Genomic DNA, 13,084 nt, shown 5'->3' with positions numbered 1-13,084 from the left:
TAGTATGTGCCAGCACTGTACTAAGCTCTGAGGCAGATTCATTCACTGAATCATATTTATTGAGCGCTTACTGTGTGCAGAGCACTGTACTGAGCACTTGGGAGAATACAACTTAGCAATAAATAAGTACAAGTCAATCATATTGGACACAGTCCCTGTCCCACATGGGGCTCACAGTCTAAATCCCCTGTCTTCATGTTTTGTTCTGTTGTCTGTCTCCCCCTTCTAGACTGTGAGTCCGTTGTTGGGTGAGGACCGTCTCTATATGTTGCCGACTTGTACTTCCCAAACGCTTAGTACAGTGCTCTGCACACAGTAAGCGCTCAATAAATATGATTGAATGAATGAATGAGGCATAAAGAAGTTAAGTGACTTGCCCCAAGGTCACACAGCAGACAGGTGGTAGGGATGGGATTGGAACCTAGGTCCTTCGGACCCCCAGGCCCATGCATTATCCAGTAGGTCTCTAATGCTCCAGGGACAGGAATTAGAACTCCTGTTCATGGAGGAATTTGGGAATGCAATGACTTTGGAGTAAATTATGGGCGTTGGGATTCTTCCAGAGAGACATTCTAAGTTCTGGTGAACTCAGATGGCTTCCGCAGTGTGTCATATTTAACAGAAACACCGAAAGTTGGGTGTCTGGTGCGACATGGGGAATGTCCTGGTATCTTAATGTCTGGGAGTGGGCAAGGGCTGTCAGTGCCCACCCTGATCCCGGCTTCCCCAGGGACTATGATAACCCTGGCAATAGGGTGGTACTTTGGATTTTAGCTGGTCAGTTGTGTGTCCAATACTGTGTGGCATATGTGTAGTGGTTGTGTGAGTTTGTGGGGGCTGTGGGGAGTGTTGGGAAAGAGGTGTCTGATATTCTTGAGTGAGTCAGTGGCTACTCTCTTCATGGCACTAGGTAGGAATATGACAGACATACCAGGCAGTAGTCTACTCACAGGGGCTGGAGTAATAATAATAATAATAATAATAATGATAATAGTAATTATGGTATTTGTTAAGCACTTTCTATGTGCCAAACACTGTTCTAAGCCCTGGGGTAGATCCAAGGTAATCAAGTTGTCCCACGTGGGGCTCACAGTCTTAATCCCCATTTTACAGATGAGGGAACTGAGGCACAGAGAAGTTAATGGGCTTGCCCAAGGTCACACAGCAGACAGGTAGCAGAGCCAGGATTAGAACCCATGACTTCTGACTCCCAAGCCCATGCTCTTTCCACTAAGAAATGCTGTTTCTCTATAGTAATAAAGATAATAATACCAATAATTGCAGTATTCGTTAAGCGCTTACTATGTGCCAAATGCTGTACTAGGTGCTGGGGTAGATACAAGATAATCAGGTGAGAAATAGTCCCTGTTCTACACAGAGCTCAAAATTAAAGTACAAGGGAGACCAGGTAATGAATTCACATTTTACAGATGGGGAAACTGAGGCCCAGAGAAATTAAGTGACTTGTTCGATGTCACACAGCAGGCAAGTAGAAAAGATGGTATCAGAACCCAGGTCTTCTGACTCTTTAACCTGTGCTCTTTCCACTAGGCCACCTATCTGTAAAAGGAAGGGCCTCCCCTAATTGTTCCTTCCTTCCCCCCACCCCCTCACTGTTCCCTCCTTCCCTCCCCTCCCTTCCTCAGATTTCCAGGGAGAAATGATGGGAAAAATCAGAAAAATTCAGACTCTGGCATGAAATCCTGTGGCCTGATGGATAGAGTATGGGCCTGAGGGTCAGAAAGACCTGAGTTCTAATCCCAAATCCCCACTCGTCTGCTGTGTGACCTCGGGGAAGTCACTTCACTTCTCTGTGTCTCAGTTAACTCATCTGTAAAATGGGATTTAAGACTGTGAATGGGACCTGGACTGCAGTCAACCTGCTCACCTTCTACCAAACAGAAACTCCTTACCATCAGCGTGGCTCAAGGGAAAGAGCATGGGCTGGGGAGCCAGACGTCATGGGTTCTAATCCCGGCTCCTCCACTTGTCAGCTGTGTGACCTTGGGCGGGTCACTTCACTTCTCTGGGCCTCAGTTCCCTCATCTGTAAAATGGGGATGAAGACTGTAAGCCCCACGTGGGACAACCTGATTACCTTGTATCTACCCTAGTGCTTAGAACAGTGCTTGGCACATGGTAAGTGCTTAACAAATACCCACATTATTATTATTATTATTACCATCGGCTTTAAAGCACTCAAACACGTTGCCCCCTCCAGTTTACTGGTCTTCCACTACAAGCCAGCCTACACACTCCCTCCTCTAATGTTACCTCAATCTCTGCTATCTCACTGGTGACCTCTCCCCCTCATCCTGCCTCTGGCCTGAAAATGCACTCCCTCTTCATCAGGACAATTAACTCTCCCCACCTTCATAGCCTTTCTGAAGGTGCATCTCCTCCCAGAGGCCTTCCCTGACTAAGCCCTCACTTTCTCTTCTCCCACTCCTTCTACGTCACCCTGATTTGCTCCCTTCATTCACCACCACCCTCAGCCCCATAGCACCTATCTGTAATTTATTTATTTATATTAATGTCTGTCTTTCCCTCTAGACTGTAAGCTCCTTGTTCAATCGTATTCATTGAGTGCTTACTGTGTGCACAGCACTGTACTAAGTGCCTGGGAAGTACAAGTTGGCAACATACAGAGATGGTCCCTACCCAAAAACGGGCTCACAGTCTAGAAGGGGAAGACAGACAACAAAACAAAACATGTAGACAGGTGTCAAACCCATTAGAATAAAGAGAATTATAGCTATATGCACATCATTAATCAAATAGAGTAGTAAATATGTACAAATAAAATAGAGTAATAAATATGTACAAATATACGCAAGTGAGCAGGAAAAGTGTCTACCAACTCTGTTATAGTGTACTCTCCCAGGTACTTAGTACAGTGCTCTGCACACAGTAAATGCTCAGTAAATATGATTGATTGATTGATTTCTAGTCCAGTGCTTTAGAATAGTGCCCGGCACTCTCCTCCTATCTCTCTGGCTGCTCATTCTGTCTCTTTCGAGGGCCCATCCTCTGCCTCCCACCCCCTCACTGTGGATGTCTCTCTAGGATCAGTTCTGAATGCTCTTCTATTCACCATCTAGACTCACTCCCTTGGATAACTCATTTGCTCCCACGGTTTCAACTACCACCTCTAAGTAGATGATACCCAAATCTATATCTCCATTTCTGATTTCTTTCCCTCTCTGCAGCCTCACATTTCCTCCTGCCTTCAAGACATCTCTACTTGGATGTCCTGTCTTTACCTCAGACTTAACATGCCCAAAACAGAGCTCCTTATCTTCCCATCCAAACCCTGACCTCCCCCGACTTTCCAATCACTGTAGAGAGCATTCCCATTCTTCCTGTCTCACAAGCCCATTACCTTGGTGTTATCCTTGAATCCTCTGTCTCATTCAACCCACATAATCATTCTATCACTAAATGCTGTCAGTTCGACCTTCTCAACATGGCTAAAATCCACCATCTAAACCACTCCCTTGTTAATCCAAACTCTTGTCCTATCCCTCCTTGAATGCTATACTAGCCTCCTTACTGACCTCCCTGCCTCCTGTCTCTACACACTCCAGTCCACAGTTCACTCTGCTGCTTGGATCATGTTTCTACAAAAACATTTAGTCCATGTTTCCTCATCTCTCAAGAACCTCTAGTGGTTGCCCCCCCACCTCCGCATCATACAGAAACTCCTTACCATCGGCTTTAAAGTATTCAATTACCTTGCCCCCTCCTACCTCACCTTGCCACTCTCCTACTACAATCCAGCCAGCTCACTTTGCTTCTCTAATGCCAACCTACTCACTGTACCTCGATCTTGCCTATCTCCCTGCCACCCTCTTGCCCAAGCCCTGCTGCTGGCCTGGAATGCCCTCCCTCTTTGTATCCTATAGACAATTATTCTCCCCACCTCCAAAGCCTTATTGAAGCCATATCTCCTCCGAGAGACCTTCCCTGATTAAGCTCTCATTTCCTCTTCTCCCAATACCTTCTGTGTCACTCTGATTTTCTACCTTTATTCATCGCCAACCCTCAGCCAAACAGCACTTCATTCATTCATTCATTCAGTCATATTTATTGAGCGCTTACTGTGTGCAGAGCACTGCACTAAGTGCTTGGGAAGTACAAGTTGGCAACATATAGAGACAGTCCCTACCCAACAGCAGGCTCACAGTCTAGAAGGGACTTATGTACATATCTGTCATTTATATAATAATAAGAATAATGATGACATTTGTTAAGTGCTAACTATATGCCAAGGACTGTTCTAAACTCTGGGGTAGATTCAAGGTTATCAGGTTGTGTCACGTGGGGCTCACAGTCTTAATCCCCATTTTACAGATGAGGTAACTGAGGCACAGAGAAGCTAAGTGACCTGCCTAAAGCCACACAACTGACAAGTGATGGAGCTGGAATTAGAACTCACGACCTCTGATTCCCAACCCCGTGCTGTTTTCACTAAGCCACACGGCTTCTCATCTGTCCCCTCTAAGCTGTAGGCACCTCGTGGGCAGAGAATAAGTCTGTTATACTGTACTCTCCCAAGTGCTTAGTACAGTGCTTTGCACACAGTAAGTGCTCAGTGAGTATAATTGATTGATTGGCATATACTAAGGACTTATCAAATACCATTAAAAGAATTGGAAGTGGTCTTAAGAAGTCCACTCCCAGGCAGAAGAAGCCTATTCCACCCCAGAGAAGGGAGAGATCCTCAGGGCATGAGTTCTTACTATAGACTGTAACTACGCTGTGGGCAGGGAATATGTCTGTTACATTGTGCTCTCCCAAGTGCTAATACAGTGCTCTGAATATAGCAAGCACTCAGTAAATAGGATTCACTGACTGACCAGTTTCAGGGCCTAGCTCCCTTCTCTGTCAGGAAATGCTCCTCATGTCTACCCTCAGTCCCTCATGCTGTAATGGAAACCCGCTTCATCTTTTTCTCCTGCTATCCTTATTAATATGTAGAGAACTGGGACCCGATCAACATCATTCATTCAATCATATTTATTGAGCGCTTTCTGTGTGCAGAGCACTGTACTAAGTGCTTAGAAAGTACAATTTGGCAACAGATAGAGACAATCCCTACCAAACAATGGGCTCACAGTCTAGAAGGGACAGGCAACATCATCAACATCATCAGTGGTATTTATTGAGCACTTACTGTGTGCAGAGCACTGTACTAAGAACTTGGGAGAGTATAATACAACAGAGTTGGTAGACACATTCCCTGCCCAAAAGAAGCTTAATGTCTCCCAACCCGATCCCAACTCTGCTGCCTCCCAGCTACTTCCAGCCTCCCACTCCCAATTCCCTTGGTAGAAACCTCCAAGCGAGTGTAGAATCTAGAAGGTGAGGGTAGAGAGAGATGGAGAGAGAGACAGACAGACAGACAAGGTGAAGACAGAGATAATGGGAGAAAGCATGACAGAGAGAAACAAAGAGATGAGATTCCCCTGGGATTTGAGTTGGGTGAGAATAGATAAAGATAGAGAGCTTTAGCTGTAGGACCCTAAAGTTAAAATGTAGAATATGGGCATATTTATTTTACTATAAATAAATAATAGAGGAATCCTGAGAACTCTTCAGTCAGAAGGGTTTTGTTTGGTTTTTTCCTCAATAGCAGCTGAGTTACTGTTTCCCTTTGACTTGTAACTTGCAGGACAGAGAGCAAACAAGGTTTGCTAGGAACAAAACAACACCTTCAGGTACCCCCAAGAACTATATAAGCATTGACTTAGGTAATAGTAATTTTGGTTAAACATGACAAAGGCCAGGAGGGAGACAATCAAGGGGATGGAACAGCTTCCATGTCAGAAAATAATCTTTGGTCTAGTAAGATAAAAGCTGAGAGGGGACATGATTGAAGCCTACAAAATTATCATCATCATAGTAATAGTAGTATTTGTCAAGTGCTTACTGTGTACCACACACTATTCTAAGTACTGGGGTAGATATAAGATAGTCAAATTGGACACAGTCCCTAACCCACATTGGGCTCACAGTATAAAAAGAGGGAGTAGGACAATGTCTATTTTATAGTTGAGGAAACTGAGGCACAGAAGAAGTGAAATGACTTGCCCGAGGTCACACAAATGGAGGACTTGGATTAGAACTCAAGTCCTCTGGCTCTCAAGCCCACTAGGCAACACTGCTTCTACACATCATAAAAGATGTGTACTTAGTGCAGTGTTCTCCACACTGTAAGTGCTCAATACATTGATCAGTTGATTGAGTACAGGGTGAACATGAAATTGTTGTTCTCCACATCCCTCACTGAGCCACTGGAGCTCGAAGGGAGCAGGTTTAAAACAAACAAAAGGAAATACTTCTTCATATAGGGGCAGGTGTTTTAGAAGCCGTGTGGCTTAGTGGATAGGGCATGGGCCTGGGGGTTAGAAGGAACTGGGTTCTAATCCTGGCTCTGCCATATATCTGCTGTGTGACCTTGGGCAAGTCACTTGACTTCTCTGTGCCTCAGTTATCTCATCTGTAATAAATGGGGATTAAGAGTATGAGCCCAATGTGGGACAGGGACTGTACCCAACCTGAGTAAATTGAATCTACCCCAGTGTTTAGAACAGTGCTTGGCACGTAGTAAGTGCTTAACAATTATTAGTATTATTGTTGTTATTATTAGGTTCCCCCTCCTGAGACTCATTGTCTTAGGAGGCTGGGCAGGCTGCAGCCAGGGCCTAATAAAGTTACAGAAGACTGGTCTGTAATGGATTACAAGAGGGCCCTCAAAAGTAATACTTTTAAATCTTCCATCAACATGGCCCAGTGGAAAGATCATGGGCCCAGGAGTCAGAAAATCTGGGTCCTAATCCCATGTCTTTCACTTGCCTGCTGTGTGAACTTGGATGTCACTTAGATTCTGTGTTCTTCTGTGTTCCTTGATTCCCTCATCTGCAAAATGGAGATTCAATCCCTGTTCTCCCTCCTACTTAGATTGTGAGCCCCATATAGGTCAAGGACTGTGTCCAACATGATTATCTTGTATCTATCCTAGTGCCCAGTACAGTGCTGTTCAACATAGTGATCACTTAACAGATAACATTATTATTATTATTTCTAGAACTGATTTTCTTCCATGATTTCAACTGCCATTTCTACGAGGATGATTCCCAAATTTCCCTCTCCAGACCAGACCTCACTCTCTTTCTCCACAGGCTTACATTTTCTCCTGCCTTCAGGACAGCTCTACATGGCTGTCCCTCAAATTTAACATGTCCAAAATAGAACTCTGCATCTTCCCACCCAAACTGAGTCCTCCCCATCACTATAGACAACACCATCACCCTCCTTGTCTTGCAAGCCTGTAAACCTCAAAATTATCCTCAGGTTCCTCATCTGTAAAATGAGGATTAAGTACCTGTTCTCTTTTCCCCATAGACTGTGAGACTCATGCTGGGGAGGGGCTGTGACCTATTCTGAGGATATATTTTAGGCACCTACTATGTGTCAAGGACTGTTCTAAGTGTTGGGGTAGATACAAGTCAATCAGGTTGGACACAGTCCATGTCCCACATGGGGTTCACAGTCTAAATGATCTGATAGTATTGTACCTACTCCAGCATTTATCAAAGTGCTTGGCACATAGTAAATCCTAAGCAAATATCACAATTTTCATGACCAACTCTGCCATTTGTGTACTGTGTGACCTTGGGCAAGTCACTTCACTTCTTTGGGCCTGTTACCTCATCTGTAGACTGTGAGCCCACTGTTGGGTGGGGACTGTCTCTATATGTTGCCAACTTGTACTTCCCAAGCGCTTAGTACAGTGCTCTGCACACAGTAAGCGCTCAATAGATATGATTGATTGATTGATTGATTGATCTGTAAAATGTGAATTGAGACTGTGACCCCTAAGTGAGACGGGGACTGTGTCCAACCTGATTTGCTTGTATCAACCCCAGCACTTAGTATAGTGCCTGGCACATAGAAAGCACTGAACAAATACCATAATAGTAATTATTACTACTACCTGGTTCCATCCTACTACCCTCCCTCTACCTCCCCCACCACCACTCTTTCCCCCTCTTCATTCGATCGTATTTATTGAGCACTTATTATGTGCCGAGCACTGTACAAAGCACTTGGGAGAGTAGGCTGTCCATCCCCTCGCCCCCTCCTACCTCACCTCCCTTCTCTCCTTCTCCAGTCCAGCCCGCACCCTCTGCTCCTCTGCTGCTCACCTCCTCACTGGGCCTCATTCTCGCTGTCCCACCACCGACCCCCGGCCCACGTCCTCCCCCTGGCCTGGAATGCCCTCCCTCCACACATCCGCCAAGCTAGCTCTCTTCCTCCCTTCAAAGCCCTACTGAGAGCTCACCTCCTCCAGGAGGGCCTTCCCAGACTGAGCCTCCTCCTTCCTCTCCCCCTCCTCCCCAACCCCTCCACCTTACCTCCTTCCCCTCCCCATAGCACCTGTATATATGTTTGTACGTATTTATTACTCTATTTATTCATTTTATTTGTGCATATTTATTCTATTTATTTTATTTTGTTAATATGTTTTGTTTTGTTGTCTGCCTCCCCCTTCTAGACTGTGAGCCTGCTGTTGGGTAGGGACCATCTCTATATGCTGCCAACTTGTACTTCCCAAGCTCTTAGTACAGTGCTCTGCACACAGTAAGCACTCAATAAATGCGATTGAATGAATGAATGAATACAACATAACAAAAAGCAGATACATTCCCACTCCACAACAAGCTTACACCTGCCTTTCTCCCCCACTTCCTTTCCCCTCCCCCCTGCACTCCACCTATCCCCACAGAGCAGGTGGACAGAATAATACCAACCTAACTATTAGGAAGATGAGCAAGGTGCGGTGGTTTGACCTTTGCAAGGCTCACCTGAAGCTGGAGGGCTGCTTCTCCCCCTCGTCCCCCTCTCCATTCCCCCCATCTTACCTCCTTCCCTTCCCCACAGCACCTGTATATATGTATATATGTTTGTACATATTTATTACTCTATTTATTTATTTATTTTACTTGTACATATCTATTCTATTTATTTTATTTCATTAGTATGTTTGGTTTTGTTCTCTGTCTCCCCCTTTTAGACTGTGAGCCCACTGTTGGGTAGGGACTGTCTCTATATGTTGCCAACTTGTACTTCCCAAGTGCTTAGTCCAGTGCTCTGCATACAGTAAGTGCTCAATAAATATGATTGATTGATTGATTGATTTTTAAATCGGGGAAACGTGCCGGGAAGGCTGAATTTGCCAGTTACTTTGCTGGGCGTCTGTTCTCTCCACACTTTAGATGGTGAGCCCCCAAAGAGCCCAGCTCTGGATAAATACCCTTGAATCAGAACAGAATTTGAATAGAAGCAGCATGGCTCAATGGAAAGAGCACAGGCTTGGGAGTCAGAGGTCATGGGTTCAAATCCCGACCCTGCCAATTGTCAGCTGTGTGACCTTGGGCAAGTCATTTAACTTCTCTGTGCCTCAGTTCCCTCATCTGTAAAATGGGGATTAAGACTGTGAGCCCCATGTGGGACAATCTGATCACCTTGTATCCCCCCAGTGCTTAGAACAGTGCTTTGCACATAGTAAGTGCTTAACAAACATCATTATTATTATTATTAACAGTGCTTGGCAGGTTGGAAGTGCCTAAGCAACGGCCCTAATAAGGCCGGTTGAGAGCCAGAGGGAATGGGTACAGTGCCCTCTTGCAGTCAAACATTAGCACTAGTTCAGCTGCACCTCCTTTCCATCTTCATTCATTCCATCGTATTTATTGAGCGCTTACTTCCATTCTTCTTTTCTCCTGCCCTGCTCAATACTGTGAATCTCCGCCCAGAATGGCAGACATCCAGTGCTCCAGGCACAGGCCAAAGAAGTCCAAGCTCCTGAAGACCCAGAGAACAGGAGAAGCAGCCACAAGGTGGGCCCACGCCGCTTTTGAAGTAGTCGCTCCTGTTCCTGAAGAAGCGTCCTAAACTTTTCCTTCGGGAAGTAGACTTTATTTAGTCATATTTATTGAGCGCTTACTGTGTGCAGAGCATTGTACTAAGCGCTTGGGAGAGGACAATCGGCAGCAGAGATAGTCCTTGCCCCCAGAGGTCTCACGGTCTAGAAATCCGATGTAATAATAATGATGATATTTATTAAGCGCTTACTATGTGCCAAACACTGTTCTAAGCATTAGGCGGGGGATGCAAGGTCATCAGATTTCCCCGCATGGGAATCACACTTAACAAATACCATCATTATTTTATTATTATTATTATTACTTTCTAGATGAGGTCACTGAGGCCCAGAGAAGGGAAGCAACTTGCCCAAAGTCACACAGCTGACAAGTGGCAGAGCCAGGATTAGAACCCACGACCTCCAAGTCCCAAGCCTGGGCTATTTTCACTGAGCCACACTGCTTCTCCCTTCTAGACTGTGAGCCCACTGTTGGGTAGGGACCGTCTCTATATGTTGCCAACTTGTACTTCCCAAGCACTTAGTACAGTGCTCTGCCCACAGTAAGTGCTCAATAAATACGATTGAATGAATGAATGGGGGGGCAAGGGGAGTTTTATCTTTTTTTTTAAATGGTATTTGTCAAGTGGTAGGTGCCGGGCACTGGATGAAACTCTGGAGTAGATACCGGCTAATCACGTTGGAGACTGTCTGTGCCCCAAATGAGGCTCGCAGTCTTAATCCCCATTTTACAGGTGAGGTTACTGAGGCACAGAGAAGTGAAATGACTTGCCCATGGTCACACAGCAGACAAAGGGCAGAAGTGGGATTAGAGCCCAGGTCTGTGCTCGATCCACTAGACCATGCTGCTTCTGGAAGTGGGGGTTGGGGGGAAGAGGGTGAAGCTGGGTTTCTCTTAGGAAGGCAAGAGGATAGTATTGTACTCTGCCAAGTGCTTAGTACAGTGTTCTGTACATATTGAATGCTCAATAAATACCACTGATTGATTGACTGTCCAGCTGTGGAGCTGGCTTCCTTCCCTGGATGGCTCCTCCCTGCTGCCCTGTAGCGGGTCCAACTGTCCATCCTTTTCTATGCAGAGTTGTACTTGGAGATTATTATTATTATGGTATTTAAGCGCTTTCCATACGTAAGCAATGTTCTAAGCTCCAGGTAGACGCATGTTAATCAGGTCGGACATAGTCCTTGTCCCATATGGGGGTCACGGTCTAACTAGGAGGAAGAACAGGCATCCCCATCCCCGTTATCCCCATTTTTTACAGTTGTGGAAACTGAGGCACAGAGCAGTTAAGTGACTTGCCCAAGGTCACACAGCAGGCAAATGGTGGAGTCAGGATTAGAACACAGGTTCTCTGATTCCCAGGCCTGTATTCTCTGCCCCTACTCTATGCGGCTTCCAGGCTGCTGAGAACCCCTTAAGTCCTCTGATTCTAGCCCCAGGCCTAAGCACATATGTACATATCCTTATACTCTCCGACTTCCCTTATATGTATTGTATTTTATTCTGTGTCTGCCCCTGTAGACTGTAAGCTCCTTGTGGGCAGGGATCACTTTAAATAACTGTACTGTACTTTTCCAAGTCCTTAGTTCAGTGTTCTGCATCCAGTAAGTGCTCAATAAATACCATTGATCAATTGCACTCTAAACAAGCTCAAGTTGGGAAGAGTCCCTCACCTTTCTCCTTTAGTCTTTGTCCCACCTCACAGAGAGATGGGGTCTCAAACACCTATTATGAGGACTCCTCACCCCATCCTGGCTGAGGGAAGACACCTAATAATAATAATAATAATAATAATAATAATAATAATAACATTTGCTAAGTGCTTACTCTGTGCAAAGCACTGTTCTAAGTGCTGGGGAGCATACAAGGTGATCAGGTTGTCCCATGTGGGGCTCACAGTCTTAATCCTCATTTTCCAGATGAGGGAACTGAGGCACAGAGAAGTTAAGTGACTTGCCCAAAGTCACACAGCTGACAATTGGCAGAGCTGGGATGGTCTCCATCTGTACATCTCTGGCCTTTCTCTCCTTAGAGCCTGCCCTATCCCTCACATCCAGCATGGCGTAGTAGAAAGAGCATGGATCTGGGCATCAGAGAACCTGGGTTCTAATCCAGCCTCTGCCATTTGAATGTCGTGTGACCTTGGGCAAGGCTCTTCACTTCTCTGTGCCTTTGTTTCCACAACTGTAAAATGGGGGTTAAATCCTCCTCCCTCCTACTTAGACTGTGCACCCCATGAGGGACAGGGACTGTGTCCAAACTGATTAACCTGTATCTACCCCAGTGTTTAGAATAGTGCTTGGCACATAGTAAGTTCTTAACAAACACGATGTCTCACATGGGACAGGGACTGCATTCAACCCAATTTGCTTGAATCCACCCCAGCACTTTAATAATAATAATGGCATTTATTAAGCATTTACTATGTGCAAAGCACTGTTCTAAGCACTGGGGAGGTGACAAGGTGATCAGGTTGTCCCACAGGGGACTCACAGTCTTAATCTCCATTTTACAGATGAGGTAACTGAGGCCCAGAGAAGTGAAGTGACCTGCCCAAAGTCACACAGTTGACAATTGGTGGAGCTGGGATTTGAACCCATGACCTCTGACTCCAAAGCCCAGGCTCTTTCCACTGAGCCGCGCTGCTTCTCTAGTACAGTGCTTAGTACAGTGTGGCATAGTGGCTAGAGTACAGGCCTGGGAGTAAGAAGGTCATGGGTTCTAATCCTAACTCTGCCACATGTCTGCTGTTTGACTTTGGGTAAATCACTTCACTTCTCTGTGCCTCTGTTAGTTCATCTGTAAAATGGGGATCGAGACTGAGAGCCCCACATGGGAGAGGGACTGTGTCCTACTCGATTTACTTGTATCCACCTCAGCACTTTAGTACAGTGTCTGGCACAAGGTAAGCACTTAACAAATACCACAATTATTATTACAGTGCCTGATGCATAGTAAGAGTTTTACAAATACCGCAACTCTCGTTATCATTGTTATTATTATAAAACAACTACTGAGAGCAGCGTGGCTTAGTGAAAAGAGCATGGGTTTGGGAGTCAGCGGTCATGGGTTCTATTCTGGCTCTGCCACTTGTCAGCTGTGTGCCTCTGGGCAAGTCACTTCACTTCTCTGTGC

This window comes from Tachyglossus aculeatus, chromosome 7 (assembly GCF_015852505.1).
Source record: "Tachyglossus aculeatus isolate mTacAcu1 chromosome 7, mTacAcu1.pri, whole genome shotgun sequence".
NCBI classification, from domain to species: domain Eukaryota; kingdom Metazoa; phylum Chordata; class Mammalia; order Monotremata; family Tachyglossidae; genus Tachyglossus; species Tachyglossus aculeatus.
The sequence above is the reverse complement of the archived record's forward strand: the minus strand, read 5'-3'. Positions refer to the sequence as shown.